General features: G+C 39.6%; 1 protein-coding gene across 8 annotated transcripts in view; it reads right to left on the reverse strand.

Annotated features, from left to right (window-relative positions):
- MARK3 (MAP/microtubule affinity-regulating kinase 3) overlaps nt 1-7133 on the reverse strand; it is a 56209-nt gene extending 49076 nt beyond the window's left edge. For 4 of the 8 annotated variants that reach the window (XM_009327893.1, XM_009327900.1, XM_009327887.1 and 1 more), the window contains exons 1-2: nt 7098-7133; nt 2392-2583 (exon numbers count right to left, since the gene is read on the reverse strand). The gene's annotated coding sequence lies outside the window, so the exon portion shown is untranslated. Of the gene's footprint in view, nt 1-2391; nt 2584-7097 lie in introns of those variants that run through there. The other 4 variants (XM_009327850.1, XM_009327871.1, XM_009327856.1 and 1 more) reach the window with 1 other exon arrangement.
- Nucleotides 7134-7374: the final 241 nt, after the last annotated feature.

A 7374-nucleotide genomic window follows, 5' to 3' on the forward strand; every position in this document is an offset into this window, starting at 1 on the left:
TTGGCTGCAGGAAATCACAAATTCAGGAAGATGAGTGCTGTCTGGCTGAGGCCAGACTAAGAACATTATCCTGGAATTCTTAAGAGTGGCAGGTTTAAAGGAAGAAGAAAAAAAACCCAAACAAACATTCTTCTAGCACAGATTTCTAACATCTATTAAGAACAAAATGGCAGCACAGGTTTAGAAATTATCAGACTTGACTTTTTTCCTAGTAGAGCCATTTACCACAAAAGTCTTGAGCTCGAAACTTGCAGGGAAAAAATAAGGAAACAGACGGAAGGGTTAAATGCAACATATTTTCCTACAGTTAATTGTGCCCTATGGAAACACACAAGATATGACTATCTGGACTACTGTAAAGCCTCATCTAGGAGGATGCATGGAAATTATTGAACTAGATAAAGCTCTGTGCACATTTCAGCTTAATTAAAAAAAATGGCTAAAGAGATATCAGGTTGGAAATTAGTGAGTAAGAGTTTTTCAAGGACAAGACTTGGGACCAATTTTGTTTAATATCTGTATCAGTGGCCTTGGCACAGGAAGTCAAACCATAATGATTATGTCTGTTGAAGGAGTTAAGAGGCACCATCAAATACAATGGAAAACTGATATAAACAACCTTGGAGATGAGTTAACAAAGAAAGCAAGATTCAACAAAGTACAAGGTGCTGTTGCTGATCACAACCAAAAAACATCAATGTGACAGCTATGAACAAGGTTAGTACAATCTAAAGATGGATCAGATAAATACTTCTGTAAGGGCAAGAGTAAATTAATGACACTGGGGAAACTGTTATCCAGAATTTTGTGATCAATTCTGGTCATACACATCTAAAATATGTAATTATTATCAATGCTGTACAGTTCACCTAGCAAAGAGAAACTTTTACTCGTCTCTCATACAAAGAAAAAAAAGTTTAAAATACCTTCAAGATATTCCTATAAAACTAGCTTTATCGTTCCCTTCAAAGGAATGTCACTCATTCTAGGTAACCAGGATCAATGGGCACGTCCTGTAAAGTATTTATGCTCTGAATTGATTGAGTGACATCTATTTCATGAGAGTTGAAGAAATGTGCTACTTAAATCTTTCCAAATTTGGCCAAAGATTTTACACTGTCACTTTATTTGTTGAAATTTCAAACAAAAATAATGAACCAGAGGTCAACACACAGTTATGTGCAAGTAAAAGAAAAGGTACTTCGATTTTTGCAAAGCAATGTGTGACACAATACCTATTTCCAAATCCTATACCTGTAATAATAGCAAAGAAATACTAACCAAGTATTTGCATTTCCTGTGTTAAGTATCAGTAAAAAGAGGAGGGAACTCAAGTGGAAAGCAATTAACCAAAAACGTCTACAAACGAGCACTAACTGTACCACCAGAAGACAACTGCTGATCACCAGAACTGTCAGCTTAAAAAAAATAATCCCTCCCAACAACTCTTGCAAAATGATGTTCCTTCTGTTCCTCCTAGTGCTACTGAACTCCGTATTAGCTCAGAAAAAAAGAAACTCCCTTAAAGCGCTGCAGTCAGCCACATAGCTTTCTTTAAAAGTCCTTGCCAGTATCAGCAAACATTTACTTCATTAGACAGGTTTGGCAAGAAAAGGTCAACAAGGTGTTCCTCCCCCTTTCAGTACGTAGAGTTGCTATTAATAAAACAGCACCAAGAAACACCTTCTTGTAACAAGCAAACAGGACTATAGCTCACCAAATCAGAACCATCATTAAGTGCAAGTTATTTATTACATTGCAATGGCATGCAGAAACTAATTATGGAGCTGAGTTAGACACTATGAAGAGATACAAGAGAAAGCTTGCCTACATCACACAACACTGAGCAAGACACACAAACCGCCTCGGAACAAACTGGAGTGTCTTCCCAAGGCTGCCCAGCACTGCAGACACTAGCAGAACTCCTGGGAGATACATTGCTTTGGCAAGAAAATACCACGTTTGGGCTACTCAGACCATAATCAGGAAGATATATTAGTTCTCATTCCTGGCTTCCCCTCCAATACAGCCCTGCACTGTGCAGTATAGAGACACCAAGAGGCAGTCTTTCCAGCAAGCTTATTTAATTGCTATATATTGAGCCCTTTTTTGGGAATGGAGGATTTAGCAGAGAATTCTAGTAGCAAACGTGAATACAATTCAGTTGGACAAGGACTTGTCAAAAATACAAATTTAAGAGACCATTTTCAAGAGAAATTCTTCTGTAATCATTACTAAAAAAATAAAGTTTTCCATTTCTATTTTTTCTACATTAGTGGGGCAGTATCTGTAGTAAAATGTGCTAAATATTCACAGACTTAGATGATGCTATTCTAAGAGAACCTTCACACCTACTGCAATTCACTACTGTTTACACCCATACCACTTTACCTCTCTGCCAGTTAGGATGTGCCTTGCCAGTTTTACTTTTGCAAAATTCCCCTTTCCAATCGTTTTAAGGAGTCTGTAATTTCCAATATGCGGCTGCTCATCTGCGCAGGAAGCTATAGAGTTCCTGCAGCGAGCTCCAGAGCGCCCAGTTCGAGAGGAAACTTCCTGCCGTCCGTCTCCATGGGACGTGTGCTGCAATAAAAACATACACAGATAAGGCTGAGAAATGAAGACAAAACACATCAATGATAAGAAGCATACAACAACATTCAAAAAGATTAGCCACTCCTTTGAAGAAACCTTCAAAGGATCCAACTCAAACTTCAGATTCACACTGAACTCTGCTCTGATGGGGACAATAAAGAGGTTGCCAGTTCATAACACAGTATCCATTTCATCCCCTGGTAAAGACCAAGTGGAACATCACCTGAACTGCAGCAGTAGTTGAGCATTTTTAAGTAACCTATGTGGACTACCGAATCAGTTATGGAACATGGAGGTGTTTGATATTATTTCCCCTTTGCATTACTGTGCCTAACTAGAGCAGGAAAGCCTTTGGAAAGGAGACACAAACAAAGCTTTTCCAAAAGTACACAGTAAAACGTTCACCCTCATTGGACAGTTTAATACTACATGTTATAATAAAAGGGTTTTTTTCTCTTGTACTAGACTCCTGTTCCTACAAAACCTCATAACTGGAAACACCCAGGATGGCCTGGAGAACAAGGGAAGAAATCTTACCTAATGCATAGAAACCTTGGATATTAATAGTCTGAGCACCAGTTACAGAGATCTGAGATACTGTCTGCAATCTGTTAAGTCCCTTTCACTGTTTCCCTGAACAGCTATTAATTGTAAAAATCAATGGGTATATATCATACCTATAATAGTCTTTATTCATTAGATCACATGGTTAAGATAACAGTAAAGTATTTTTTCATTTCCTGACAGCCTGTTTGAAAGAGCAGGTCCCCTCATGTCCCTTAGTTCTCAACTCATGGTTGAGGTCTATACACCAACTTCGCTAAAAGTATCAGTTAGAAATGCTCAGTAGTCTGCAAATGTGGGGCAAACGTCTGGCCACACAGAAGATGACACACTAAATTCACAGTCATACCAGAAATCCCAGATCTTGCTCTTCTACTACTACTACTCTTGCTGAAACCCAGAGGGGACAACCAGAAGTCTGGCATACAGCAACACTCAGTCTGAAAACCACTGTAGCATAAGGATGTGAGATCATAACTCAAGAGCTAACAACGACGGTACAGGCACAAATGAACAAATCCATGCTTGCATGACACTTGGCAAGTTTCACACTCTATTTAATAACCTGATGTAACCTTGTGACCATATACTCTGGCATCTTAAGTTCCTTGGTTTGTTAATTTGAGTGCAACAGCTGTGATCAAATTATTTTTAAAAACACATTCATTTCATTTAAGAAATACTACTGATGGAAGTCTACAGCAACTCTTGGAAAATTGTTTCAATAGTTACTATTAAAAAAAACCCAACAAACACACACTGTGGTGCATATAATGTTTTAGTATCAATCTGGCTTTAGCTTCTCCTTACTGCCTGGCTACTGCATTGTCACCAGATTTGTACTTCCCATATGGGTACTTAATTACTACGATCACATTACCCCTTCACTTTAGTAAGTTAGATATATATTGAGCTCCCTAAACAGGCTGCTGTAAGAATTATTAAATACAAGGAAACATTTTTTTGTAGTTCTCTTCAGAATCCTCTCCTATTTTCCCAACATCTTTTTGTGGGGCTCATGCTAGAACTGGACATGCCATACCAACAGTAGGTGCATTAGGACTAAACACAGAGACTGCATCTTCTGTTTAACGCTCCTCTGACTCTACATGGACAGAACTAGCCTTCTTGGCAGAAGACCATCTGTATCTGACCACCTGACACTGACCCTAACTCTTTTTAAGGATTATTGCTTCCCATTCCCTTACCACACACAATGACTTTCATTCCTGGTTCCTTACATGTGTGATCTCACATTTGGCTGAAGTGAAATGCGGAGTTTCCTTACATGCAGGTTATTATGTGTTCCTGATGATTGGCCCATCCTGCCCTATTTAATATTCTAGCAATCTTTATCCTAGTTTTCAGGAGCAGTAGTATACATTTCTTCCAAACCACTAATAACTGGCACAGGAACAAGAAGCACACCCGTAACAAGATCCAGTAAAAATTCAATGCTTGATAACAATTCATTGTTCTCAGTAATATCTCGAGACCTATAACAACAGGTACGTGTTTATCAATCAATAATTCTCAAGGACAAGAGCAGTTGCCCAGCTGAAGGAACTACTAAAGCCAGTGAAATCCTGTATCAACAATTTCACTATTTTGCATGCCCTTAATGCCAGGCTAGTGCTGGCTGCTCAGGCCATCTTATTTACCCCTGTATATGCTGGCACAGCAATGCCAATCCTCTATACTTCCCTAAACTTTGACTTCTAACAAACCTTGCCACACACAACGCGGAGAACTTCTCTGTCAGCTCCTTTGGTACCTTCTAGTGTCAAGTTATTCAGACCAGCTAGAAAAAAGCAGCAACTGCTGATGCTAGATGCTAACATCCTCCTACATTGCTACCCCAGCGATTGAGATGTTCTGTACAGGGCCATGAGGATATTTCTTGGATATATTAGAGGAAGGCTCACTCTTAGTTCAAGTACAGCATCCCAGGAATACAGCTGTACTACTTACGTTGCACTACACTGAGTTGATCACTTACCTCAGAAAAGGAAGTGTATCAGAACTACTTAGACGATAGCCCTTTCACACCTGGGCACACGGCACAGGCGCACAAGCTGGCTTCAGCAAGAGCCAGCCTGCCTCCAAGCAGGACTTACTAGCTTAGGCTCTCCAGCAGACAGATTCAACAGGTAGGCTGCTTTTGAACCACACAGCTGACTGAAAACAGAGTATCTGCACCTGTGCTGTCTTGTGCTTGAACTAATAAATTGTGTTAGACCTGAGTTAGCTTATGAGACAGCTGAGATGCGGGCATCAGGTACCACGTATTCCCAAACCAGAGAACCTCTGTACAGGTTATTCAGAACTGATCTTACTCATATCCTACTTTATATAAATAATATTAGGTAGAAGAAAGATTGTTATACTAACAAATTTTATTCCATATAGTAAACCACACCAGTTAACGTATCTTGAGAGCTTCACTGTCCTCTGTGGAGGAATGACTTTTTGTGTCCTATCATTTTTTTCATGCTTTCTAGCTTTGCACTTAAAGGGAGGAATTAACAGCTGTGAACTTATTTGGACTAGCGTTGATAAATTTAACACAATCTCCTTGTATGGAGATTTGCATTTCCACCCTACCCCAGATCATTTCTTTTCAAGAATATGACCTTTTTCAGCTGTGGTTTTTGAATATCAAGCTGTGTGTTCCTGAGCAGTTCAATTCTCTCCAACTGACTTGCTCATAGCCATGTTTCGCTCTGGAGAAATCTGTCCATTTGCAACCATATCTAATTTGGACTTTATTTCACTTCACATAAGTCAATCTATCAGCAACTCCTTCCTCTGTCAAATACAAGATTATTATATTGAACAGAACACAAGCTTTCTAAAAACCGCAGAAAACAGCTTCCCGGTTTCAACATGGATTTTCTTTTGCTTATGGAAATGAAGAGGAGGGCTGGTAGCATACAGTACTAAAAGGCATAAATCAAAACTGAGTAAAAGTGTTTCTCCCACCCAAATAATTTTCAAGAAGCCATGATAAGTAGATGGGAAGCTAAATGGTGTAGGCAAAAAGCAAAAATATAGATGGTCCAGGAAAAGTTCAAGTCACACATTGCCTTGTATAGCATTTGGCTGTACTCAGCTACTTCCTGGGGTAGTTTCCTCAAACAGATTAACAGCTCCAATCTCAGCCCGGGGAAATAGTAATAGCATCCTCTGCTCTCTAAATTGAGATGCAGGTCATTTGTCTTCTCCCAAGCAGACCCTCAACTCCACAAATTTTGCCCCCCTCACCCCCGGCCCCCAAAGATTCCATTCAATTTCAGGCTTCTTTCCCAGGTCCACATTTATATGACTTCAATAAGAAAGGGGGTTTGTCTTAAAAACATAAGACTTAAAACAAGCACATGTTTATTTGTAGTAAGTTTCCATACATTGTGGTAGGTGAGCTGTATCTCCTGGACATGCATTCTGTGTATGGGTAACACTTGTTCATGACACTCACCATGGCTGAGTGCTTCCCAAAATACCTGTCTTCACATAAAGAAAGATCATTATACTGCAGATGGGGAACTGGAGCAAGGAGACCGGGTACTTTGTGCGGCTTCAGGCTAGCCAGAGTCATCATCTCTTTTAAAAGAAGTCTCCTGAAATCCACTCACGACAAGACAGCACTTTCTTCCGTATCTTGGCATGCATCAGGTTCCATTTCAAAATCTTTTAAATACTTTAAAGGGGTTTTTTTTGTACATAGTAGGAGGGTTCCCTAAAAAACTATCAGTTTTCAAGCCAACAAGACAACCTCTCTCAAAATAAAAAATGCATTCTCCCCCTCCCCCCAGCCTCACCCTGGTATTACTCAACCCAGAAGGAAATGGAGTAAAACATCTCCATTTGTGAGAGACCTTACTGTGAGGGAGGGACTGAGCCTAAGACCAACTATATTTGGAACACAATGCAAAACCCACCTTTTCGCAAAAGCCTTCCCCCAATGATGAGCCGACATCCTTTCATAGCCAGATAATGATTAGCATGAAGAGAAAGAAAAAGAAAAGAAAAGAAAGTAAAAAGCAAATGAAGTATGAAGGTGCAGATAACTGAAACCTTTTTGGTAGATGTTAGCTTTATCCAGTATCTGTATGATTAGAGATATCTTAACATTCAGAGCATTAGAAACACACAGGGCAGAGGAGGACTAGTATCAAAGTTCTTTATTCTGCTTAAGAAGGTGCCAACAGCTGAGAG

The sequence above is a fragment of the Pygoscelis adeliae genome, unplaced genomic scaffold (assembly GCF_000699105.1).
Source record: "Pygoscelis adeliae isolate BGI_AS28 unplaced genomic scaffold, ASM69910v1 Scaffold130, whole genome shotgun sequence".
Lineage (NCBI taxonomy): Eukaryota > Metazoa > Chordata > Aves > Sphenisciformes > Spheniscidae > Pygoscelis > Pygoscelis adeliae.